This window comes from Anomaloglossus baeobatrachus, unplaced genomic scaffold, assembly GCF_048569485.1.
Source record: "Anomaloglossus baeobatrachus isolate aAnoBae1 unplaced genomic scaffold, aAnoBae1.hap1 Scaffold_2735, whole genome shotgun sequence".
NCBI lineage: Eukaryota > Metazoa > Chordata > Amphibia > Anura > Aromobatidae > Anomaloglossus > Anomaloglossus baeobatrachus.
This window is the reverse complement of record NW_027442234.1, coordinates 1-25,149: the sequence shown is the minus strand read 5'-3', so window position 1 is coordinate 25,149 and position 25,149 is coordinate 1. Positions and strand designations below refer to the sequence as shown.

General features: G+C 46.3%; 16 non-coding genes across 16 annotated transcripts; all 16 read right to left on the bottom strand.

Moving 5' to 3' along the window:
- Positions 1 to 1,089: 1,089 nt before the first annotated feature.
- On the bottom strand, positions 1,090 to 1,280 carry LOC142265299 (U2 spliceosomal RNA). The gene has a single exon (XR_012731639.1). It is a non-coding gene; the product is annotated as a U2 spliceosomal RNA (small nuclear RNA).
- Positions 1,281 to 2,667: 1,387 nt separating this feature from the next.
- On the bottom strand, positions 2,668 to 2,858 carry LOC142265298 (U2 spliceosomal RNA). The gene has a single exon (XR_012731638.1). It is a non-coding gene; the product is annotated as a U2 spliceosomal RNA (small nuclear RNA).
- A 1,387-nt stretch (positions 2,859 to 4,245) lies between these two features.
- On the bottom strand, positions 4,246 to 4,436 carry LOC142265297 (U2 spliceosomal RNA). Its single transcript, XR_012731637.1, has one exon. It is a non-coding gene; the product is annotated as a U2 spliceosomal RNA (small nuclear RNA).
- Positions 4,437 to 5,823: 1,387 nt separating this feature from the next.
- Positions 5,824 to 6,014, bottom strand: LOC142265294 (U2 spliceosomal RNA). Its single transcript, XR_012731635.1, has one exon. It is a non-coding gene; the product is annotated as a U2 spliceosomal RNA (small nuclear RNA).
- Positions 6,015 to 7,401: 1,387 nt separating this feature from the next.
- On the bottom strand, positions 7,402 to 7,592 carry LOC142265293 (U2 spliceosomal RNA). The gene has a single exon (XR_012731634.1). It is a non-coding gene; the product is annotated as a U2 spliceosomal RNA (small nuclear RNA).
- Positions 7,593 to 8,979: 1,387 nt separating this feature from the next.
- LOC142265292 (U2 spliceosomal RNA) lies at positions 8,980 to 9,170 on the bottom strand. The gene has a single exon (XR_012731633.1). It is a non-coding gene; the product is annotated as a U2 spliceosomal RNA (small nuclear RNA).
- Positions 9,171 to 10,557: 1,387 nt separating this feature from the next.
- On the bottom strand, positions 10,558 to 10,748 carry LOC142265291 (U2 spliceosomal RNA). The gene has a single exon (XR_012731632.1). It is a non-coding gene; the product is annotated as a U2 spliceosomal RNA (small nuclear RNA).
- A 1,387-nt stretch (positions 10,749 to 12,135) lies between these two features.
- Positions 12,136 to 12,326, bottom strand: LOC142265288 (U2 spliceosomal RNA). Its single transcript, XR_012731631.1, has one exon. It is a non-coding gene; the product is annotated as a U2 spliceosomal RNA (small nuclear RNA).
- Positions 12,327 to 13,713: 1,387 nt separating this feature from the next.
- Positions 13,714 to 13,904, bottom strand: LOC142265282 (U2 spliceosomal RNA). Its single transcript, XR_012731628.1, has one exon. It is a non-coding gene; the product is annotated as a U2 spliceosomal RNA (small nuclear RNA).
- Positions 13,905 to 15,291: 1,387 nt separating this feature from the next.
- Positions 15,292 to 15,482, bottom strand: LOC142265270 (U2 spliceosomal RNA). Its single transcript, XR_012731618.1, has one exon. It is a non-coding gene; the product is annotated as a U2 spliceosomal RNA (small nuclear RNA).
- Positions 15,483 to 16,869: 1,387 nt separating this feature from the next.
- On the bottom strand, positions 16,870 to 17,060 carry LOC142265258 (U2 spliceosomal RNA). Its single transcript, XR_012731607.1, has one exon. It is a non-coding gene; the product is annotated as a U2 spliceosomal RNA (small nuclear RNA).
- Positions 17,061 to 18,447: 1,387 nt separating this feature from the next.
- Positions 18,448 to 18,638, bottom strand: LOC142265246 (U2 spliceosomal RNA). The gene has a single exon (XR_012731596.1). It is a non-coding gene; the product is annotated as a U2 spliceosomal RNA (small nuclear RNA).
- A 1,387-nt stretch (positions 18,639 to 20,025) lies between these two features.
- LOC142265234 (U2 spliceosomal RNA) lies at positions 20,026 to 20,216 on the bottom strand. Its single transcript, XR_012731585.1, has one exon. It is a non-coding gene; the product is annotated as a U2 spliceosomal RNA (small nuclear RNA).
- Positions 20,217 to 21,603: 1,387 nt separating this feature from the next.
- Positions 21,604 to 21,794, bottom strand: LOC142265332 (U2 spliceosomal RNA). The gene has a single exon (XR_012731669.1). It is a non-coding gene; the product is annotated as a U2 spliceosomal RNA (small nuclear RNA).
- A 1,387-nt stretch (positions 21,795 to 23,181) lies between these two features.
- On the bottom strand, positions 23,182 to 23,372 carry LOC142265320 (U2 spliceosomal RNA). Its single transcript, XR_012731658.1, has one exon. It is a non-coding gene; the product is annotated as a U2 spliceosomal RNA (small nuclear RNA).
- Positions 23,373 to 24,759: 1,387 nt separating this feature from the next.
- On the bottom strand, positions 24,760 to 24,950 carry LOC142265308 (U2 spliceosomal RNA). The gene has a single exon (XR_012731647.1). It is a non-coding gene; the product is annotated as a U2 spliceosomal RNA (small nuclear RNA).
- Positions 24,951 to 25,149: the final 199 nt, after the last annotated feature.

Sequence of the window (25,149 nt, the reverse complement as noted above, 5' to 3'; positions counted from 1 at the left end):
TCACTGCCACCCTTTGCCATCCTTACCCGTAGAAAGCCCTTTCATCATCCCCAAACCCTAATCTTTTCCCTTTCCTTCCCAGCCCCCAAACCCTGCCCTCTGTACCTTTCTCACCACCCGCTTCCCTTCTCCTGTCATCCCCCTACCACCCGGGAAAAAAAGAGATTGCCCCCTCCTTCCACTAGCCCACCCTCCCACCCAAAGAACAACTTCTTCTGCGCAGCTTGTTTTCTAGGCAGCAGCGCTATTGTGATGTCATCGGGGGGCATTGTGACAAGCCGCCAGTGTTCCGTCTCTTCATGTTGTGCACAGTTCAAACGGAAAATACATCAACAGGCAGACTACAGAAAAGCTTACTATCAAAGGTTAGAGGGGGGCTTTCTCAGAGGGCTTTTTACAGTTTTTCTATTCCCAATTAGCCGTTTAAGTGTACTTATTGAAAGTAGTAATTCTTTCATAGGCCGCCCTTTCTTAGTATTTGACGTTCCTTATATTGCGGTATGAGGCTTCGCAGTAGGTTGCAAACATTCATCACCCATGACTGTCCCCAATTGAGCTCAGAAGCTCAATGTCTATCATGACCTCTCTTTTAGAATGTCCAAGAGCAAGCAAACTATTCCTCCAGGAGAGGGCGCCAACAGACTACTAAAGAGATCATCATTACTCAAAGAAAACCCCAAAAACCAATGCATGATAGGAATAAACAGGTAACTTTCTTTGGAGTGGAAGCGGAGAGATCGCACCAGATGCCAATTCTAGATGTTATCACACCTGTGGTCACTGCAGCAGCAGGTGAATCCACTTTGTCCAAAAGGGATCTATTCCATTCAATTGCAAATGATCTAGATAAGACAGAGAACTGCAGCACGGGGACATAGCCGAGTTGGTCAGGTTGAGTGGTGATGAGTTTGCTATTTGGATGAATAAAGAAAGTCAAAAGTGTGAAAGATAAAAAACAAAAGGAGGAAGTGTGAAAAGTGAATGGGCCAAATTGAGGTGCATATGAAGACGTATGCTTTCTTCCAATTCATTAAATCGGGCTAATATGAATCAGGTGAATTGAGTTCTGCTTTTGGAAACTGGGTTAAGAAGGGGTGCACCGTTCCTGGAGGTACTGCAATACCAGGTCAATGCGTGGAGTGGACAGAGCAAGCTCTTTTTCCATCTCCCTGTTCTAAAAATCCATTTAATATATGGTCCCCAGATAGGGGACGTATCAGATATTAAACTGATAAGAACAGATACTACACTTGATCTTAGCCAAAAGGCCGAGAAGCGATAACCAGAATTGGTTTGGGCCTCGAGTGGCACCCTGGCCTATGCCGGACACATCTTAGGGAGAGAGAGCGAGAGGGAGACAAACCCACGCCTACACAAGACATTTTGTCACCCAAGCCAACCCTTGAAAAGGCTGCTTTGCAGAGCCAAAACAAGAAGAATGGTGTGTTTTGCAGCCGCCGCCCACTGCAATGAATCTGAATAACTCCTCCTTTAGGGCGCAAGCAACTCCCCTCCCCCTTGCAGTCTTTCCAATTCACGATACAAAAAGACGGACAGGACAGGTTGCCTGACTTTCCGTCACTGCCACCCTTTGCCATCCTTACCCGTAGAAAGCCCTTTCATCATCCCCAAACCCTAATCTTTTCCCTTTCCTTCCCAGCCCCCAAACCCTGCCCTCTGTACCTTTCTCACCACCCGCTTCCCTTCTCCTGTCATCCCCCTACCACCCGGGAAAAAAAGAGATTGCCCCCTCCTTCCACTAGCCCACCCTCCCACCCAAAGAACAACTTCTTCTGCGCAGCTTGTTTTCTAGGCAGCAGCGCTATTGTGATGTCATCGGGGGGCATTGTGACAAGCCGCCAGTGTTCCGTCTCTTCATGTTGTGCACAGTTCAAACGGAAAATACATCAACAGGCAGACTACAGAAAAGCTTACTATCAAAGGTTAGAGGGGGGCTTTCTCAGAGGGCTTTTTACAGTTTTTCTATTCCCAATTAGCCGTTTAAGTGTACTTATTGAAAGTAGTAATTCTTTCATAGGCCGCCCTTTCTTAGTATTTGACGTTCCTTATATTGCGGTATGAGGCTTCGCAGTAGGTTGCAAACATTCATCACCCATGACTGTCCCCAATTGAGCTCAGAAGCTCAATGTCTATCATGACCTCTCTTTTAGAATGTCCAAGAGCAAGCAAACTATTCCTCCAGGAGAGGGCGCCAACAGACTACTAAAGAGATCATCATTACTCAAAGAAAACCCCAAAAACCAATGCATGATAGGAATAAACAGGTAACTTTCTTTGGAGTGGAAGCGGAGAGATCGCACCAGATGCCAATTCTAGATGTTATCACACCTGTGGTCACTGCAGCAGCAGGTGAATCCACTTTGTCCAAAAGGGATCTATTCCATTCAATTGCAAATGATCTAGATAAGACAGAGAACTGCAGCACGGGGACATAGCCGAGTTGGTCAGGTTGAGTGGTGATGAGTTTGCTATTTGGATGAATAAAGAAAGTCAAAAGTGTGAAAGATAAAAAACAAAAGGAGGAAGTGTGAAAAGTGAATGGGCCAAATTGAGGTGCATATGAAGACGTATGCTTTCTTCCAATTCATTAAATCGGGCTAATATGAATCAGGTGAATTGAGTTCTGCTTTTGGAAACTGGGTTAAGAAGGGGTGCACCGTTCCTGGAGGTACTGCAATACCAGGTCAATGCGTGGAGTGGACAGAGCAAGCTCTTTTTCCATCTCCCTGTTCTAAAAATCCATTTAATATATGGTCCCCAGATAGGGGACGTATCAGATATTAAACTGATAAGAACAGATACTACACTTGATCTTAGCCAAAAGGCCGAGAAGCGATAACCAGAATTGGTTTGGGCCTCGAGTGGCACCCTGGCCTATGCCGGACACATCTTAGGGAGAGAGAGCGAGAGGGAGACAAACCCACGCCTACACAAGACATTTTGTCACCCAAGCCAACCCTTGAAAAGGCTGCTTTGCAGAGCCAAAACAAGAAGAATGGTGCGTTTTGCAGCCGCCGCCCACTGCAATGAATCTGAATAACTCCTCCTTTAGGGCGCAAGCAACTCCCCTCCCCCTTGCAGTCTTTCCAATTCACGATACAAAAAGACGGACAGGACAGGTTGCCTGACTTTCCGTCACTGCCACCCTTTGCCATCCTTACCCGTAGAAAGCCCTTTCATCATCCCCAAACCCTAATCTTTTCCCTTTCCTTCCCAGCCCCCAAACCCTGCCCTCTGTACCTTTCTCACCACCCGCTTCCCTTCTCCTGTCATCCCCCTACCACCCGGGAAAAAAAGAGATTGCCCCCTCCTTCCACTAGCCCACCCTCCCACCCAAAGAACAACTTCTTCTGCGCAGCTTGTTTTCTAGGCAGCAGCGCTATTGTGATGTCATCGGGGGGCATTGTGACAAGCCGCCAGTGTTCCGTCTCTTCATGTTGTGCACAGTTCAAACGGAAAATACATCAACAGGCAGACTACAGAAAAGCTTACTATCAAAGGTTAGAGGGGGGCTTTCTCAGAGGGCTTTTTACAGTTTTTCTATTCCCAATTAGCCGTTTAAGTGTACTTATTGAAAGTAGTAATTCTTTCATAGGCCGCCCTTTCTTAGTATTTGACGTTCCTTATATTGCGGTATGAGGCTTCGCAGTAGGTTGCAAACATTCATCACCCATGACTGTCCCCAATTGAGCTCAGAAGCTCAATGTCTATCATGACCTCTCTTTTAGAATGTCCAAGAGCAAGCAAACTATTCCTCCAGGAGAGGGCGCCAACAGACTACTAAAGAGATCATCATTACTCAAAGAAAACCCCAAAAACCAATGCATGATAGGAATAAACAGGTAACTTTCTTTGGAGTGGAAGCGGAGAGATCGCACCAGATGCCAATTCTAGATGTTATCACACCTGTGGTCACTGCAGCAGCAGGTGAATCCACTTTGTCCAAAAGGGATCTATTCCATTCAATTGCAAATGATCTAGATAAGACAGAGAACTGCAGCACGGGGACATAGCCGAGTTGGTCAGGTTGAGTGGTGATGAGTTTGCTATTTGGATGAATAAAGAAAGTCAAAAGTGTGAAAGATAAAAAACAAAAGGAGGAAGTGTGAAAAGTGAATGGGCCAAATTGAGGTGCATATGAAGACGTATGCTTTCTTCCAATTCATTAAATCGGGCTAATATGAATCAGGTGAATTGAGTTCTGCTTTTGGAAACTGGGTTAAGAAGGGGTGCACCGTTCCTGGAGGTACTGCAATACCAGGTCAATGCGTGGAGTGGACAGAGCAAGCTCTTTTTCCATCTCCCTGTTCTAAAAATCCATTTAATATATGGTCCCCAGATAGGGGACGTATCAGATATTAAACTGATAAGAACAGATACTACACTTGATCTTAGCCAAAAGGCCGAGAAGCGATAACCAGAATTGGTTTGGGCCTCGAGTGGCACCCTGGCCTATGCCGGACACATCTTAGGGAGAGAGAGCGAGAGGGAGACAAACCCACGCCTACACAAGACATTTTGTCACCCAAGCCAACCCTTGAAAAGGCTGCTTTGCAGAGCCAAAACAAGAAGAATGGTGCGTTTTGCAGCCGCCGCCCACTGCAATGAATCTGAATAACTCCTCCTTTAGGGCGCAAGCAACTCCCCTCCCCCTTGCAGTCTTTCCAATTCACGATACAAAAAGACGGACAGGACAGGTTGCCTGACTTTCCGTCACTGCCACCCTTTGCCATCCTTACCCGTAGAAAGCCCTTTCATCATCCCCAAACCCTAATCTTTTCCCTTTCCTTCCCAGCCCCCAAACCCTGCCCTCTGTACCTTTCTCACCACCCGCTTCCCTTCTCCTGTCATCCCCCTACCACCCGGGAAAAAAAGAGATTGCCCCCTCCTTCCACTAGCCCACCCTCCCACCCAAAGAACAACTTCTTCTGCGCAGCTTGTTTTCTAGGCAGCAGCGCTATTGTGATGTCATCGGGGGGCATTGTGACAAGCCGCCAGTGTTCCGTCTCTTCATGTTGTGCACAGTTCAAACGGAAAATACATCAACAGGCAGACTACAGAAAAGCTTACTATCAAAGGTTAGAGGGGGGCTTTCTCAGAGGGCTTTTTACAGTTTTTCTATTCCCAATTAGCCGTTTAAGTGTACTTATTGAAAGTAGTAATTCTTTCATAGGCCGCCCTTTCTTAGTATTTGACGTTCCTTATATTGCGGTATGAGGCTTCGCAGTAGGTTGCAAACATTCATCACCCATGACTGTCCCCAATTGAGCTCAGAAGCTCAATGTCTATCATGACCTCTCTTTTAGAATGTCCAAGAGCAAGCAAACTATTCCTCCAGGAGAGGGCGCCAACAGACTACTAAAGAGATCATCATTACTCAAAGAAAACCCCAAAAACCAATGCATGATAGGAATAAACAGGTAACTTTCTTTGGAGTGGAAGCGGAGAGATCGCACCAGATGCCAATTCTAGATGTTATCACACCTGTGGTCACTGCAGCAGCAGGTGAATCCACTTTGTCCAAAAGGGATCTATTCCATTCAATTGCAAATGATCTAGATAAGACAGAGAACTGCAGCACGGGGACATAGCCGAGTTGGTCAGGTTGAGTGGTGATGAGTTTGCTATTTGGATGAATAAAGAAAGTCAAAAGTGTGAAAGATAAAAAACAAAAGGAGGAAGTGTGAAAAGTGAATGGGCCAAATTGAGGTGCATATGAAGACGTATGCTTTCTTCCAATTCATTAAATCGGGCTAATATGAATCAGGTGAATTGAGTTCTGCTTTTGGAAACTGGGTTAAGAAGGGGTGCACCGTTCCTGGAGGTACTGCAATACCAGGTCAATGCGTGGAGTGGACAGAGCAAGCTCTTTTTCCATCTCCCTGTTCTAAAAATCCATTTAATATATGGTCCCCAGATAGGGGACGTATCAGATATTAAACTGATAAGAACAGATACTACACTTGATCTTAGCCAAAAGGCCGAGAAGCGATAACCAGAATTGGTTTGGGCCTCGAGTGGCACCCTGGCCTATGCCGGACACATCTTAGGGAGAGAGAGCGAGAGGGAGACAAACCCACGCCTACACAAGACATTTTGTCACCCAAGCCAACCCTTGAAAAGGCTGCTTTGCAGAGCCAAAACAAGAAGAATGGTGCGTTTTGCAGCCGCCGCCCACTGCAATGAATCTGAATAACTCCTCCTTTAGGGCGCAAGCAACTCCCCTCCCCCTTGCAGTCTTTCCAATTCACGATACAAAAAGACGGACAGGACAGGTTGCCTGACTTTCCGTCACTGCCACCCTTTGCCATCCTTACCCGTAGAAAGCCCTTTCATCATCCCCAAACCCTAATCTTTTCCCTTTCCTTCCCAGCCCCCAAACCCTGCCCTCTGTACCTTTCTCACCACCCGCTTCCCTTCTCCTGTCATCCCCCTACCACCCGGGAAAAAAAGAGATTGCCCCCTCCTTCCACTAGCCCACCCTCCCACCCAAAGAACAACTTCTTCTGCGCAGCTTGTTTTCTAGGCAGCAGCGCTATTGTGATGTCATCGGGGGGCATTGTGACAAGCCGCCAGTGTTCCGTCTCTTCATGTTGTGCACAGTTCAAACGGAAAATACATCAACAGGCAGACTACAGAAAAGCTTACTATCAAAGGTTAGAGGGGGGCTTTCTCAGAGGGCTTTTTACAGTTTTTCTATTCCCAATTAGCCGTTTAAGTGTACTTATTGAAAGTAGTAATTCTTTCATAGGCCGCCCTTTCTTAGTATTTGACGTTCCTTATATTGCGGTATGAGGCTTCGCAGTAGGTTGCAAACATTCATCACCCATGACTGTCCCCAATTGAGCTCAGAAGCTCAATGTCTATCATGACCTCTCTTTTAGAATGTCCAAGAGCAAGCAAACTATTCCTCCAGGAGAGGGCGCCAACAGACTACTAAAGAGATCATCATTACTCAAAGAAAACCCCAAAAACCAATGCATGATAGGAATAAACAGGTAACTTTCTTTGGAGTGGAAGCGGAGAGATCGCACCAGATGCCAATTCTAGATGTTATCACACCTGTGGTCACTGCAGCAGCAGGTGAATCCACTTTGTCCAAAAGGGATCTATTCCATTCAATTGCAAATGATCTAGATAAGACAGAGAACTGCAGCACGGGGACATAGCCGAGTTGGTCAGGTTGAGTGGTGATGAGTTTGCTATTTGGATGAATAAAGAAAGTCAAAAGTGTGAAAGATAAAAAACAAAAGGAGGAAGTGTGAAAAGTGAATGGGCCAAATTGAGGTGCATATGAAGACGTATGCTTTCTTCCAATTCATTAAATCGGGCTAATATGAATCAGGTGAATTGAGTTCTGCTTTTGGAAACTGGGTTAAGAAGGGGTGCACCGTTCCTGGAGGTACTGCAATACCAGGTCAATGCGTGGAGTGGACAGAGCAAGCTCTTTTTCCATCTCCCTGTTCTAAAAATCCATTTAATATATGGTCCCCAGATAGGGGACGTATCAGATATTAAACTGATAAGAACAGATACTACACTTGATCTTAGCCAAAAGGCCGAGAAGCGATAACCAGAATTGGTTTGGGCCTCGAGTGGCACCCTGGCCTATGCCGGACACATCTTAGGGAGAGAGAGCGAGAGGGAGACAAACCCACGCCTACACAAGACATTTTGTCACCCAAGCCAACCCTTGAAAAGGCTGCTTTGCAGAGCCAAAACAAGAAGAATGGTGCGTTTTGCAGCCGCCGCCCACTGCAATGAATCTGAATAACTCCTCCTTTAGGGCGCAAGCAACTCCCCTCCCCCTTGCAGTCTTTCCAATTCACGATACAAAAAGACGGACAGGACAGGTTGCCTGACTTTCCGTCACTGCCACCCTTTGCCATCCTTACCCGTAGAAAGCCCTTTCATCATCCCCAAACCCTAATCTTTTCCCTTTCCTTCCCAGCCCCCAAACCCTGCCCTCTGTACCTTTCTCACCACCCGCTTCCCTTCTCCTGTCATCCCCCTACCACCCGGGAAAAAAAGAGATTGCCCCCTCCTTCCACTAGCCCACCCTCCCACCCAAAGAACAACTTCTTCTGCGCAGCTTGTTTTCTAGGCAGCAGCGCTATTGTGATGTCATCGGGGGGCATTGTGACAAGCCGCCAGTGTTCCGTCTCTTCATGTTGTGCACAGTTCAAACGGAAAATACATCAACAGGCAGACTACAGAAAAGCTTACTATCAAAGGTTAGAGGGGGGCTTTCTCAGAGGGCTTTTTACAGTTTTTCTATTCCCAATTAGCCGTTTAAGTGTACTTATTGAAAGTAGTAATTCTTTCATAGGCCGCCCTTTCTTAGTATTTGACGTTCCTTATATTGCGGTATGAGGCTTTGCAGTAGGTTGCAAACATTCATCACCCATGACTGTCCCCAATTGAGCTCAGAAGCTCAATGTCTATCATGACCTCTCTTTTAGAATGTCCAAGAGCAAGCAAACTATTCCTCCAGGAGAGGGCGCCAACAGACTACTAAAGAGATCATCATTACTCAAAGAAAACCCCAAAAACCAATGCATGATAGGAATAAACAGGTAACTTTCTTTGGAGTGGAAGCGGAGAGATCGCACCAGATGCCAATTCTAGATGTTATCACACCTGTGGTCACTGCAGCAGCAGGTGAATCCACTTTGTCCAAAAGGGATCTATTCCATTCAATTGCAAATGATCTAGATAAGACAGAGAACTGCAGCACGGGGACATAGCCGAGTTGGTCAGGTTGAGTGGTGATGAGTTTGCTATTTGGATGAATAAAGAAAGTCAAAAGTGTGAAAGATAAAAAACAAAAGGAGGAAGTGTGAAAAGTGAATGGGCCAAATTGAGGTGCATATGAAGACGTATGCTTTCTTCCAATTCATTAAATCGGGCTAATATGAATCAGGTGAATTGAGTTCTGCTTTTGGAAACTGGGTTAAGAAGGGGTGCACCGTTCCTGGAGGTACTGCAATACCAGGTCAATGCGTGGAGTGGACAGAGCAAGCTCTTTTTCCATCTCCCTGTTCTAAAAATCCATTTAATATATGGTCCCCAGATAGGGGACGTATCAGATATTAAACTGATAAGAACAGATACTACACTTGATCTTAGCCAAAAGGCCGAGAAGCGATAACCAGAATTGGTTTGGGCCTCGAGTGGCACCCTGGCCTATGCCGGACACATCTTAGGGAGAGAGAGCGAGAGGGAGACAAACCCACGCCTACACAAGACATTTTGTCACCCAAGCCAACCCTTGAAAAGGCTGCTTTGCAGAGCCAAAACAAGAAGAATGGTGCGTTTTGCAGCCGCCGCCCACTGCAATGAATCTGAATAACTCCTCCTTTAGGGCGCAAGCAACTCCCCTCCCCCTTGCAGTCTTTCCAATTCACGATACAAAAAGACGGACAGGACAGGTTGCCTGACTTTCCGTCACTGCCACCCTTTGCCATCCTTACCCGTAGAAAGCCCTTTCATCATCCCCAAACCCTAATCTTTTCCCTTTCCTTCCCAGCCCCCAAACCCTGCCCTCTGTACCTTTCTCACCACCCGCTTCCCTTCTCCTGTCATCCCCCTACCACCCGGGAAAAAAAGAGATTGCCCCCTCCTTCCACTAGCCCACCCTCCCACCCAAAGAACAACTTCTTCTGCGCAGCTTGTTTTCTAGGCAGCAGCGCTATTGTGATGTCATCGGGGGGCATTGTGACAAGCCGCCAGTGTTCCGTCTCTTCATGTTGTGCACAGTTCAAACGGAAAATACATCAACAGGCAGACTACAGAAAAGCTTACTATCAAAGGTTAGAGGGGGGCTTTCTCAGAGGGCTTTTTACAGTTTTTCTATTCCCAATTAGCCGTTTAAGTGTACTTATTGAAAGTAGTAATTCTTTCATAGGCCGCCCTTTCTTAGTATTTGACGTTCCTTATATTGCGGTATGAGGCTTCGCAGTAGGTTGCAAACATTCATCACCCATGACTGTCCCCAATTGAGCTCAGAAGCTCAATGTCTATCATGACCTCTCTTTTAGAATGTCCAAGAGCAAGCAAACTATTCCTCCAGGAGAGGGCGCCAACAGACTACTAAAGAGATCATCATTACTCAAAGAAAACCCCAAAAACCAATGCATGATAGGAATAAACAGGTAACTTTCTTTGGAGTGGAAGCGGAGAGATCGCACCAGATGCCAATTCTAGCTGTTATCACACCTGTGGTCACTGCAGCAGCAGGTGAATCCACTTTGTCCAAAAGGGATCTATTCCATTCAATTGCAAATGATCTAGATAAGACAGAGAACTGCAGCACGGGGACATAGCCGAGTTGGTCAGGTTGAGTGGTGATGAGTTTGCTATTTGGATGAATAAAGAAAGTCAAAAGTGTGAAAGATAAAAAACAAAAGGAGGAAGTGTGAAAAGTGAATGGGCCAAATTGAGGTGCATATGAAGACGTATGCTTTCTTCCAATTCATTAAATCGGGCTAATATGAATCAGGTGAATTGAGTTCTGCTTTTGGAAACTGGGTTAAGAAGGGGTGCACCGTTCCTGGAGGTACTGCAATACCAGGTCAATGCGTGGAGTGGACAGAGCAAGCTCTTTTTCCATCTCCCTGTTCTAAAAATCCATTTAATATATGGTCCCCAGATAGGGGACGTATCAGATATTAAACTGATAAGAACAGATACTACACTTGATCTTAGCCAAAAGGCCGAGAAGCGATAACCAGAATTGGTTTGGGCCTCGAGTGGCACCCTGGCCTATGCCGGACACATCTTAGGGAGAGAGAGCGAGAGGGAGACAAACCCACGCCTACACAAGACATTTTGTCACCCAAGCCAACCCTTGAAAAGGCTGCTTTGCAGAGCCAAAACAAGAAGAATGGTGCGTTTTGCAGCCGCCGCCCACTGCAATGAATCTGAATAACTCCTCCTTTAGGGCGCAAGCAACTCCCCTCCCCCTTGCAGTCTTTCCAATTCACGATACAAAAAGACGGACAGGACAGGTTGCCTGACTTTCCGTCACTGCCACCCTTTGCCATCCTTACCCGTAGAAAGCCCTTTCATCATCCCCAAACCCTAATCTTTTCCCTTTCCTTCCCAGCCCCCAAACCCTGCCCTCTGTACCTTTCTCACCACCCGCTTCCCTTCTCCTGTCATCCCCCTACCACCCGGGAAAAAAAGAGATTGCCCCCTCCTTCCACTAGCCCACCCTCCCACCCAAAGAACAACTTCTTCTGCGCAGCTTGTTTTCTAGGCAGCAGCGCTATTGTGATGTCATCGGGGGGCATTGTGACAAGCCGCCAGTGTTCCGTCTCTTCATGTTGTGCACAGTTCAAACGGAAAATACATCAACAGGCAGACTACAGAAAAGCTTACTATCAAAGGTTAGAGGGGGGCTTTCTCAGAGGGCTTTTTACAGTTTTTCTATTCCCAATTAGCCGTTTAAGTGTACTTATTGAAAGTAGTAATTCTTTCATAGGCCGCCCTTTCTTAGTATTTGACGTTCCTTATATTGCGGTATGAGGCTTCGCAGTAGGTTGCAAACATTCATCACCCATGACTGTCCCCAATTGAGCTCAGAAGCTCAATGTCTATCATGACCTCTCTTTTAGAATGTCCAAGAGCAAGCAAACTATTCCTCCAGGAGAGGGCGCCAACAGACTACTAAAGAGATCATCATTACTCAAAGAAAACCCCAAAAACCAATGCATGATAGGAATAAACAGGTAACTTTCTTTGGAGTGGAAGCGGAGAGATCGCACCAGATGCCAATTCTAGATGTTATCACACCTGTGGTCACTGCAGCAGCAGGTGAATCCACTTTGTCCAAAAGGGATCTATTCCATTCAATTGCAAATGATCTAGATAAGACAGAGAACTGCAGCACGGGGACATAGCCGAGTTGGTCAGGTTGAGTGGTGATGAGTTTGCTATTTGGATGAATAAAGAAAGTCAAAAGTGTGAAAGATAAAAAACAAAAGGAGGAAGTGTGAAAAGTGAATGGGCCAAATTGAGGTGCATATGAAGACGTATGCTTTCTTCCAATTCATTAAATCGGGCTAATATGAATCAGGTGAATTGAGTTCTGCTTTTGGAAACTGGGTTAAGAAGGGGTGCACCGTTCCTGGAGGTACTGCAATACCAGGTCAATGCGTGGAGTGGACAGAGCAAGCTCTTTTTCCATCTCCCTGTTCTAAAAATCCATTTAATATATGGTCCCCAGATAGGGGACGTATCAGATATTAAACTGATAAGAACAGATACTACACTTGATCTTAGCCAAAAGGCCGAGAAGCGATAACCAGAATTGGTTTGGGCCTCGAGTGGCACCCTGGCCTATGCCGGACACATCTTAGGGAGAGAGAGCGAGAGGGAGACAAACCCACGCCTACACAAGACATTTTGTCACCCAAGCCAACCCTTGAAAAGGCTGCTTTGCAGAGCCAAAACAAGAAGAATGGTGCGTTTTGCAGCCGCCGCCCACTGCAATGAATCTGAATAACTCCTCCTTTAGGGCGCAAGCAACTCCCCTCCCCCTTGCAGTCTTTCCAATTCACGATACAAAAAGACGGACAGGACAGGTTGCCTGACTTTCCGTCACTGCCACCCTTTGCCATCCTTACCCGTAGAAAGCCCTTTCATCATCCCCAAACCCTAATCTTTTCCCTTTCCTTCCCAGCCCCCAAACCCTGCCCTCTGTACCTTTCTCACCACCCGCTTCCCTTCTCCTGTCATCCCCCTACCACCCGGGAAAAAAAGAGATTGCCCCCTCCTTCCACTAGCCCACCCTCCCACCCAAAGAACAACTTCTTCTGAGCAGCTTGTTTTCTAGGCAGCAGCGCTATTGTGATGTCATCGGGGGGCATTGTGACAAGCCGCCAGTGTTCCGTCTCTTCATGTTGTGCACAGTTCAAACGGAAAATACATCAACAGGCAGACTACAGAAAAGCTTACTATCAAAGGTTAGAGGGGGGCTTTCTCAGAGGGCTTTTTACAGTTTTTCTATTCCCAATTAGCCGTTTAAGTGTACTTATTGAAAGTAGTAATTCTTTCATAGGCCGCCCTTTCTTAGTATTTGACGTTCCTTATATTGCGGTATGAGGCTTCGCAGTAGGTTGCAAACATTCATCACCCATGACTGTCCCCAATTGAGCTCAGAAGCTCAATGTCTATCATGACCTCTCTTTTAGAATGTCCAAGAGCAAGCAAACTATTCCTCCAGGAGAGGGCGCCAACAGACTACTAAAGAGATCATCATTACTCAAAGAAAACCCCAAAAACCAATGCATGATAGGAATAAACAGGTAACTTTCTTTGGAGTGGAAGCGGAGAGATCGCACCAGATGCCAATTCTAGATGTTATCACACCTGTGGTCACTGCAGCAGCAGGTGAATCCACTTTGTCCAAAAGGGATCTATTCCATTCAATTGCAAATGATCTAGATAAGACAGAGAACTGCAGCACGGGGACATAGCCGAGTTGGTCAGGTTGAGTGGTGATGAGTTTGCTATTTGGATGAATAAAGAAAGTCAAAAGTGTGAAAGATAAAAAACAAAAGGAGGAAGTGTGAAAAGTGAATGGGCCAAATTGAGGTGCATATGAAGACGTATGCTTTCTTCCAATTCATTAAATCGGGCTAATATGAATCAGGTGAATTGAGTTCTGCTTTTGGAAACTGGGTTAAGAAGGGGTGCACCGTTCCTGGAGGTACTGCAATACCAGGTCAATGCGTGGAGTGGACAGAGCAAGCTCTTTTTCCATCTCCCTGTTCTAAAAATCCATTTAATATATGGTCCCCAGATAGGGGACGTATCAGATATTAAACTGATAAGAACAGATACTACACTTGATCTTAGCCAAAAGGCCGAGAAGCGATAACCAGAATTGGTTTGGGCCTCGAGTGGCACCCTGGCCTATGCCGGACACATCTTAGGGAGAGAGAGCGAGAGGGAGACAAACCCACGCCTACACAAGACATTTTGTCACCCAAGCCAACCCTTGAAAAGGCTGCTTTGCAGAGCCAAAACAAGAAGAATGGTGCGTTTTGCAGCCGCCGCCCACTGCAATGAATCTGAATAACTCCTCCTTTAGGGCGCAAGCAACTCCCCTCCCCCTTGCAGTCTTTCCAATTCACGATACAAAAAGACGGACAGGACAGGTTGCCTGACTTTCCGTCACTGCCACCCTTTGCCATCCTTACCCGTAGAAAGCCCTTTCATCATCCCCAAACCCTAATCTTTTCCCTTTCCTTCCCAGCCCCCAAACCCTGCCCTCTGTACCTTTCTCACCACCCGCTTCCCTTCTCCTGTCATCCCCCTACCACCCGGGAAAAAAAGAGATTGCCCCCTCCTTCCACTAGCCCACCCTCCCACCCAAAGAACAACTTCTTCTGCGCAGCTTGTTTTCTAGGCAGCAGCGCTATTGTGATGTCATCGGGGGGCATTGTGACAAGCCGCCAGTGTTCCGTCTCTTCATGTTGTGCACAGTTCAAACGGAAAATACATCAACAGGCAGACTACAGAAAAGCTTACTATCAAAGGTTAGAGGGGGGCTTTCTCAGAGGGCTTTTTACAGTTTTTCTATTCCCAATTAGCCGTTTAAGTGTACTTATTGAAAGTAGTAATTCTTTCATAGGCCGCCCTTTCTTAGTATTTGACGTTCCTTATATTGCGGTATGAGGCTTCGCAGTAGGTTGCAAACATTCATCACCCATGACTGTCCCCAATTGAGCTCAGAAGCTCAATGTCTATCATGACCTCTCTTTTAGAATGTCCAAGAGCAAGCAAACTATTCCTCCAGGAGAGGGCGCCAACAGACTACTAAAGAGATCATCATTACTCAAAGAAAACCCCAAAAACCAATGCATGATAGGAATAAACAGGTAACTTTCTTTGGAGTGGAAGCGGAGAGATCGCACCAGATGCCAATTCTAGATGTTATCACACCTGTGGTCACTGCAGCAGCAGGTGAATCCACTTTGTCCAAAAGGGATCTATTCCATTCAATTGCAAATGATCTAGATAAGACAGAGAACTGCAGCACGGGGACATAGCCGAGTTGGTCAGGTTGAGTGGTGATGAGTTTGCTATTTGGATGAATAAAGAAAGTCAAAAGTGTGAAAGATAAAAAACAAAAGGAGGAAGTGTGAAAAGTGAATGGGCCAAATTGAGGTGCATATGAAGACGTATGCTTTCTTCCAATTCATTAAATCGGGCTAATATGAATCAGGTGAATTGAGTTCTGCTTTTGGAAACTGGGTTAAGAAGGGGTGCACCGTTCCTGGAGGTACTGCAATACCAGGTCAATGCGTGGAGTGGACAGAGCAAGCTCTTTTTCCATCTCCCTGTTCTAAAAATCCATTTAATATATGGTCCCCAGATAGGGGACGTATCAGATATTAAACTGATAAGAACAGATACTACACTTGATCTTAGCCAAAAGGCCGAGAAGCGATAACCAGAATTGGTTTGGGCCTCGAGTGGCACCCTGGCCTATGCCGGACACATCTTAGGGAGAGAGAGCGAGAGGGAGACAAACCCACGCCTACACAAGACATTTTGTCACCCAAGCCAACCCTTGAAAAGGCTGCTTTGCAGAGCCAAAACAAGAAGAATGGTGCGTTTTGCAGCCGCCGCCCACTGCAATGAATCTGAATAACTCCTCCTTTAGGGCGCAAGCAACTCCCCTCCCCCTTGCAGTCTTTCCAATTCACGATACAAAAAGACGGACAGGACAGGTTGCCTGACTTTCCGTCACTGCCACCCTTTGCCATCCTTACCCGTAGAAAGCCCTTTCATCATCCCCAAACCCTAATCTTTTCCCTTTCCTTCCCAGCCCCCAAACCCTGCCCTCTGTACCTTTCTCACCACCCGCTTCCCTTCTCCTGTCATCCCCCTACCACCCGGGAAAAAAAGAGATTGCCCCCTCCTTCCACTAGCCCACCCTCCCACCCAAAGAACAACTTCTTCTGCGCAGCTTGTTTTCTAGGCAGCAGCGCTATTGTGATGTCATCGGGGGGCATTGTGACAAGCCGCCAGTGTTCCGTCTCTTCATGTTGTGCACAGTTCAAACGGAAAATACATCAACAGGCAGACTACAGAAAAGCTTACTATCAAAGGTTAGAGGGGGGCTTTCTCAGAGGGCTTTTTACAGTTTTTCTATTCCCAATTAGCCGTTTAAGTGTACTTATTGAAAGTAGTAATTCTTTCATAGGCCGCCCTTTCTTAGTATTTGACGTTCCTTATATTGCGGTATGAGGCTTCGCAGTAGGTTGCAAACATTCATCACCCATGACTGTCCCCAATTGAGCTCAGAAGCTCAATGTCTATCATGACCTCTCTTTTAGAATGTCCAAGAGCAAGCAAACTATTCCTCCAGGAGAGGGCGCCAACAGACTACTAAAGAGATCATCATTACTCAAAGAAAACCCCAAAAACCAATGCATGATAGGAATAAACAGGTAACTTTCTTTGGAGTGGAAGCGGAGAGATCGCACCAGATGCCAATTCTAGATGTTATCACACCTGTGGTCACTGCAGCAGCAGGTGAATCCACTTTGTCCAAAAGGGATCTATTCCATTCAATTGCAAATGATCTAGATAAGACAGAGAACTGCAGCACGGGGACATAGCCGAGTTGGTCAGGTTGAGTGGTGATGAGTTTGCTATTTGGATGAATAAAGAAAGTCAAAAGTGTGAAAGATAAAAAACAAAAGGAGGAAGTGTGAAAAGTGAATGGGCCAAATTGAGGTGCATATGAAGACGTATGCTTTCTTCCAATTCATTAAATCGGGCTAATATGAATCAGGTGAATTGAGTTCTGCTTTTGGAAACTGGGTTAAGAAGGGGTGCACCGTTCCTGGAGGTACTGCAATACCAGGTCAATGCGTGGAGTGGACAGAGCAAGCTCTTTTTCCATCTCCCTGTTCTAAAAATCCATTTAATATATGGTCCCCAGATAGGGGACGTATCAGATATTAAACTGATAAGAACAGATACTACACTTGATCTTAGCCAAAAGGCCGAGAAGCGATAACCAGAATTGGTTTGGGCCTCGAGTGGCACCCTGGCCTATGCCGGACACATCTTAGGGAGAGAGAGCGAGAGGGAGACAAACCCACGCCTACACAAGACATTTTGTCACCCAAGCCAACCCTTGAAAAGGCTGCTTTGCAGAGCCAAAACAAGAAGAATGGTGCGTTTTGCAGCCGCCGCCCACTGCAATGAATCTGAATAACTCCTCCTTTAGGGCGCAAGCAACTCCCCTCCCCCTTGCAGTCTTTCCAATTCACGATACAAAAAGACGGACAGGACAGGTTGCCTGACTTTCCGTCACTGCCACCCTTTGCCATCCTTACCCGTAGAAAGCCCTTTCATCATCCCCAAACCCTAATCTTTTCCCTTTCCTTCCCAGCCCCCAAACCCTGCCCTCTGTACCTTTCTCACCACCCGCTTCCCTTCTCCTGTCATCCCCCTACCACCCGGGAAAAAAAGAGATTGCCCCCTCCTTCCACTAGCCCACCCTCCCACCCAAAGAACAACTTCTTCTGCGCAGCTTGTTTTCTAGGCAGCAGCGCTATTGTGATGTCATCGGGGGGCATTGTGACAAGCCGCCAGTGTTCCGTCTCTTCATGTTGTGCACAGTTCAAACGGAAAATACATCAACAGGCAGACTACAGAAAAGCTTACTATCAAAGGTTAGAGGGGGGCTTTCTCAGAGGGCTTTTTACAGTTTTTCTATTCCCAATTAGCCGTTTAAGTGTACTTATTGAAAGTAGTAATTCTTTCATAGGCCGCCCTTTCTTAGTATTTGACGTTCCTTATATTGCGGTATGAGGCTTCGCAGTAGGTTGCAAACATTCATCACCCATGACTGTCCCCAATTGAGCTCAGAAGCTCAATGTCTATCATGACCTCTCTTTTAGAATGTCCAAGAGCAAGCAAACTATTCCTCCAGGAGAGGGCGCCAACAGACTACTAAAGAGATCATCATTACTCAAAGAAAACCCCAAAAACCAATGCATGATAGGAATAAACAGGTAACTTTCTTTGGAGTGGAAGCGGAGAGATCGCACCAGATGCCAATTCTAGATGTTATCACACCTGTGGTCACTGCAGCAGCAGGTGAATCCACTTTGTCCAAAAGGGATCTATTCCATTCAATTGCAAATGATCTAGATAAGACAGAGAACTGCAGCACGGGGACATAGCCGAGTTGGTCAGGTTGAGTGGTGATGAGTTTGCTATTTGGATGAATAAAGAAAGTCAAAAGTGTGAAAGATAAAAAACAAAAGGAGGAAGTGTGAAAAGTGAATGGGCCAAATTGAGGTGCATATGAAGACGTATGCTTTCTTCCAATTCATTAAATCGGGCTAATATGAATCAGGTGAATTGAGTTCTGCTTTTGGAAACTGGGTTAAGAAGGGGTGCACCGTTCCTGGAGGTACTGCAATACCAGGTCAATGCGTGGAGTGGACAGAGCAAGCTCTTTTTCCATCTCCCTGTTCTAAAAATCCATTTAATATATGGTCCCCAGATAGGGGACGTATCAGATATTAAACTGATAAGAACAGATACTACACTTGATCTTAGCCAAAAGGCCGAGAAGCGATAACCAGAATTGGTTTGGGCCTCGAGTGGCACCCTGGCCTATGCCGGACACATCTTAGGGAGAGAGAGCGAGAGGGAGACAAACCCACGCCTACACAAGACATTTTGTCACCCAAGCCAACCCTTGAAAAGGCTGCTTTGCAGAGCCAAAACAAGAAGAATGGTGCGTTTTGCAGCCGCCGCCCACTGCAATGAATCTGAATAACTCCTCCTTTAGGGCGCAAGCAACTCCCCTCCCCCTTGCAGTCTTTCCAATTCACGATACAAAAAGACGGACAGGACAGGTTGCCTGACTTTCCGTCACTGCCACCCTTTGCCATCCTTACCCGTAGAAAGCCCTTTCATCATCCCCAAACCCTAATCTTTTCCCTTTCCTTCCCAGCCCCCAAACCCTGCCCTCTGTACCTTTCTCACCACCCGCTTCCCTTCTCCTGTCATCCCCCTACCACCCGGGAAAAAAAGAGATTGCCCCCTCCTTCCACTAGCCCACCCTCCCACCCAAAGAACAACTTCTTCTGCGCAGCTTGTTTTCTAGGCAGCAGCGCTATTGTGATGTCATCGGGGGGCATTGTGACAAGCCGCCAGTGTTCCGTCTCTTCATGTTGTGCACAGTTCAAACGGAAAATACATCAACAGGCAGACTACAGAAAAGCTTACTATCAAAGGTTAGAGGGGGGCTTTCTCAGAGGGCTTTTTACAGTTTTTCTATTCCCAATTAGCCGTTTAAGTGTACTTATTGAAAGTAGTAATTCTTTCATAGGCCGCCCTTTCTTAGTATTTGACGTTCCTTATATTGCGGTATGAGGCTTCGCAGTAGGTTGCAAACATTCATCACCCATGACTGTCCCCAATTGAGCTCAGAAGCTCAATGTCTATCATGACCTCTCTTTTAGAATGTCCAAGAGCAAGCAAACTATTCCTCCAGGAGAGGGCGCCAACAGACTACTAAAGAGATCATCATTACTCAAAGAAAACCCCAAAAACCAATGCATGATAGGAATAAACAGGTAACTTTCTTTGGAGTGGAAGCGGAGAGATCGCACCAGATGCCAATTCTAGATGTTATCACACCTGTGGTCACTGCAGCAGCAGGTGAATCCACTTTGTCCAAAAGGGATCTATTCCATTCAATTGCAAATGATCTAGATAAGACAGAGAACTGCAGCACGGGGACATAGCCGAGTTGGTCAGGTTGAGTGGTGATGAGTTTGCTATTTGGATGAATAAAGAAAGTCAAAAGTGTGAAAGATAAAAAACAAAAGGAGGAAGTGTGAAAAGTGAATGGGCCAAATTGAGGTGCATATGAAGACGTATGCTTTCTTCCAATTCATTAAATCGGGCTAATATGAATCAGGTGAATTGAGTTCTGCTTTTGGAAACTGGGTTAAGAAGGGGTGCACCGTTCCTGGAGGTACTGCAATACCAGGTCAATGCGTGGAGTGGACAGAGCAAGCTCTTTTTCCATCTCCCTGTTCTAAAAATCCATTTAATATATGGTCCCCAGATAGGGGACGTATCAGATATTAAACTGATAAGAACAGATACTACACTTGATCTTAGCCAAAAGGCCGAGAAGCGATAACCAGAATTGGTTTGGGCCTCGAGTGGCACCCTGGCCTATGCCGGACACATCTTAGGGAGAGAGAGCGAGAGGGAGACAAACCCACGCCTACACAAGACATTTTGTCACCCAAGCCAACCCTTGAAAAGGCTGCTTTGCAGAGCCAAAACAAGAAGAATGGTGCGTTTTGCAGCCGCCGCCCACTGCAATGAATCTGAATAACTCCTCCTTTAGGGCGCAAGCAACTCCCCTCCCCCTTGCAGTCTTTCCAATTCACGATACAAAAAGACGGACAGGACAGGTTGCCTGACTTTCCGTCACTGCCACCCTTTGCCATCCTTACCCGTAGAAAGCCCTTTCATCATCCCCAAACCCTAATCTTTTCCCTTTCCTTCCCAGCCCCCAAACCCTGCCCTCTGTACCTTTCTCACCACCCGCTTCCCTTCTCCTGTCATCCCCCTACCACCCGGGAAAAAAAGAGATTGCCCCCTCCTTCCACTAGCCCACCCTCCCACCCAAAGAACAACTTCTTCTGCGCAGCTTGTTTTCTAGGCAGCAGCGCTATTGTGATGTCATCGGGGGGCATTGTGACAAGCCGCCAGTGTTCCGTCTCTTCATGTTGTGCACAGTTCAAACGGAAAATACATCAACAGGCAGACTACAGAAAAGCTTACTATCAAAGGTTAGAGGGGGGCTTTCTCAGAGGGCTTTTTACAGTTTTTCTATTCCCAATTAGCCGTTTAAGTGTACTTATTGAAAGTAGTAATTCTTTCATAGGCCGCCCTTTCTTAGTATTTGACGTTCCTTATATTGCGGTATGAGGCTTCGCAGTAGGTTGCAAACATTCATCACCCATGACTGTCCCCAATTGAGCTCAGAAGCTCAATGTCTATCATGACCTCTCTTTTAGAATGTCCAAGAGCAAGCAAACTATTCCTCCAGGAGAGGGCGCCAACAGACTACTAAAGAGATCATCATTACTCAAAGAAAACCCCAAAAACCAATGCATGATAGGAATAAACAGGTAACTTTCTTTGGAGTGGAAGCGGAGAGATCGCACCAGATGCCAATTCTAGATGTTATCACACCTGTGGTCACTGCAGCAGCAGGTGAATCCACTTTGTCCAAAAGGGATCTATTCCATTCAATTGCAAATGATCTAGATAAGACAGAGAACTGCAGCACGGGGACATAGCCGAGTTGGTCAGGTTGAGTGGTGATGAGTTTGCTATTTGGATGAATAAAGAAAGTCAAAAGTGTGAAAGATAAAAAACAAAAGGAGGAAGTGTGAAAAGTGAATGGGCCAAATTGAGGTGCATATGAAGACGTATGCTTTCTTCCAATTCATTAAATCGGGCTAATATGAATCAGGTGAATTGAGTTCTGCTTTTGGAAACTGGGTTAAGAAGGGGTGCACCGTTCCTGGAGGTACTGCAATACCAGGTCAATGCGTGGAGTGGACAGAGCAAGCTCTTTTTCCATCTCCCTGTTCTAAAAATCCATTTAATATATGGTCCCCAGATAGGGGACGTATCAGATATTAAACTGATAAGAACAGATACTACACTTGATCTTAGCCAAAAGGCCGAGAAGCGATAACCAGAATTGGTTTGGGCCTCGAGTGGCACCCTGGCCTATGCCGGACACATCTTAGGGAGAGAGAGCGAGAGGGAGACAAACCCACGCCTACACAAGACATTTTGTCACCCAAGCCAACCCTTGAAAAGGCTGCTTTGCAGAGCCAAAACAAGAAGAATGGTGCGTTTTGCAGCCGCCGCCCACTGCAATGAATCTGAATAACTCCTCCTTTAGGGCGCAAGCAACTCCCCTCCCCCTTGCAGTCTTTCCAATTCACGATACAAAAAGACGGACAGGACAGGTTGCCTGACTTTCCGTCACTGCCACCCTTTGCCATCCTTACCCGTAGAAAGCCCTTTCATCATCCCCAAACCCTAATCTTTTCCCTTTCCTTCCCAGCCCCCAAACCCTGCCCTCTGTACCTTTCTCACCACCCGCTTCCCTTCTCCTGTCATCCCCCTACCACCCGGGAAAAAAAGAGATTGCCCCCTCCTTCCACTAGCCCACCCTCCCACCCAAAGAACAACTTCTTCTGCGCAGCTTGTTTTCTAGGCAGCAGCGCTATTGTGATGTCATCGGGGGGCATTGTGACAAGCCGCCAGTGTTCCGTCTCTTCATGTTGTGCACAGTTCAAACGGAAAATACATCAACAGGCAGACTACAGAAAAGCTTACTATCAAAGGTTAGAGGGGGGCTTTCTCAGAGGGCTTTTTACAGTTTTTCTATTCCCAATTAGCCGTTTAAGTGTACTTATTGAAAGTAGTAATTCTTTCATAGGCCGCCCTTTCTTAGTATTTGACGTTCCTTATATTGCGGTATGAGGCTTCGCAGTAGGTTGCAAACATTCATCACCCATGACTGTCCCCAATTGAGCTCAGAAGCTCAATGTCTATCATGACCTCTCTTTTAGAATGTCCAAGAGCAAGCAAACTATTCCTCCAGGAGAGGGCGCCAACAGACTACTAAAGAGATCATCATTACTCAAAGAAAACCCCAAAAACCAATGCATGATAGGAATAAACAGGTAACTTTCTTTGGAGTGGAAGCGGAGAGATCGCACCAGATGCCAATTCTAGATGTTATCACACCTGTGGTCACTGCAGCAGCAGGTGAATCCACTTTGTCCAAAAGGGATCTATTCCATTCAATTGCAAATGATCTAGATAAGACAGAGAACTGCAGCACGGGGACATAGCCGAGTTGGTCAGGTTGAGTGGTGATGAGTTTGCTATTTGGATGAATAAAGAAAGTCAAAAGTGTGAAAGATAAAAAACAAAAGGAGGAAGTGTGAAAAGAGAATGGGCCAAATTGAGGTGCATATGAAGACGTATGCTTTCTTCCAATTCATTAAATCGGGCTAATATGAATCAGGTGAATTGAGTTCTGCTTTTGGAAACTGGGTTAAGAAGGGGTGCACCGTTCCTGGAGGTACTGCAATACCAGGTCAATGCGTGGAGTGGACAGAGCAAGCTCTTTTTCCATCTCCCTGTTCTAAAAATCCATTTAATATATGGTCCCCAGATAGGGGACGTATCAGATATTAAACTGATAAGAACAGATACTACACTTGATCTTAGCCAAAAGGCCGAGAAGCGATAACCAGAATTGGTTTGGGCCTCGAGTGGCACCCTGGCCTATGCCGGACACATCTTAGGGAGAGAGAGCGAGAGGGAGACAAACCCACGCCTACACAAGACATTTTGTCACCCAAGCCAACCCTTGAAAAGGCTGCTTTGCAGAGCCAAAACAAGAAGAATGGTGCGTTTTGCAGCCGCCGCCCACTGCAATGAATCTGAATAACTCCTCCTTTAGGGCGCAAGCAACTCCCCTCCCCCTTGCAGTCTTTCCAATTCACGATACAAAAAGACGGACAGGACAGGTTGCCTGACTTTCCGTCACTGCCACCCTTTGCCATCCTTACCCGTAGAAAGCCCTTTCATCATCCCCAAACCCTAATCTTTTCCCTTTCCTTCCCAGCCCCCAAACCCTGCCCTCTGTACCTTTCTCACCACCCGCTTCCCTTCTCCTGTCATCCCCCTACCACCCGGGAAAAAAAGAGATTGCCCCCTCCTTCCACTAGCCCACCCTCCCACCCAAAGAACAACTTCTTCTGCGCAGCTTGTTTTCTAGGCAGCAGCGCTATTGTGATGTCATCGGGGGGCATTGTGACAAGCCGCCAGTGTTCCGTCTCTTCATGTTGTGCACAGTTCAAACGGAAAATACATCAACATGCAGACTACAGAAAAGCTTACTATCAAAGGTTAGAGGGGGGCTTTCTCAGAGGGCTTTTTACAGTTTTTCTATTCCCAATTAGCCGTTTAAGTGTACTTATTGAAAGTAGTAATTCTTTCATAGGCCGCCCTTTCTTAGTATTTGACGTTCCTTATATTGCGGTATGAGGCTTCGCAGTAGGTTGCAAACATTCATCACCCATGACTGTCCCCAATTGAGCTCAGAAGCTCAATGTCTATCATGACCTCTCTTTTAGAATGTCCAAGAGCAAGCAAACTATTCCTCCAGGAGAGGGCGCCAACAGACTACTAAAGAGATCATCATTACTCAAAGAAAACCCCAAAAACCAATGCATGATAGGAATAAACAGGTAACTTTCTTTGGAGTGGAAGCGGAGAGATCGCACCAGATGCCAATTCTAGATGTTATCACACCTGTGGTCACTGCAGCAGCAGGTGAATCCACTTTGTCCAAAAGGGATCTATTCCATTCAATTGCAAATGATCTAGATAAGACAGAGAACTGCAGCACGGGGACATAGCCGAGTTGGTCAGGTTGAGTGGTGATGAGTTTGCTATTTGGATGAATAAAGAAAGTCAAAAGTGTGAAAGATAAAAAACAAAAGGAGGAAGTGTGAAAAGTGAATGGGCCAAATTGAGGTGCATATGAAGACGTATGCTTTCTTCCAATTCATTAAATCGGGCTAATATGAATCAGGTGAATTGAGTTCTGCTTTTGGAAACTGGGTTAAGAAGGGGTGCACCGTTCCTGGAGGTACTGCAATACCAGGTCAATGCGTGGAGTGGACAGAGCAAGCTCTTTTTCCATCTCCCTGTTCTAAAAATCCATTTAATATATGGTCCCCAGATAGGGGACGTATCAGATATTAAACTGATAAGAACAGATACTACACTTGATCTTAGCCAAAAGGCCGAGAAGCGATAACCAGAATTGGTTTGGGCCTCGAGTGGCACCCTGGCCTATGCCGGACACATCTTAGGGAGAGAGAGCGAGAGGGAGACAAACCCACGCCTACACAAGACATTTTGTCACCCAAGCCAACCCTTGAAAAGGCTGCTTTGCAGAGCCAAAACAAGAAGAATGGTGCGTTTTGCAGCCGCCGCCCACTGCAATGAATCTGA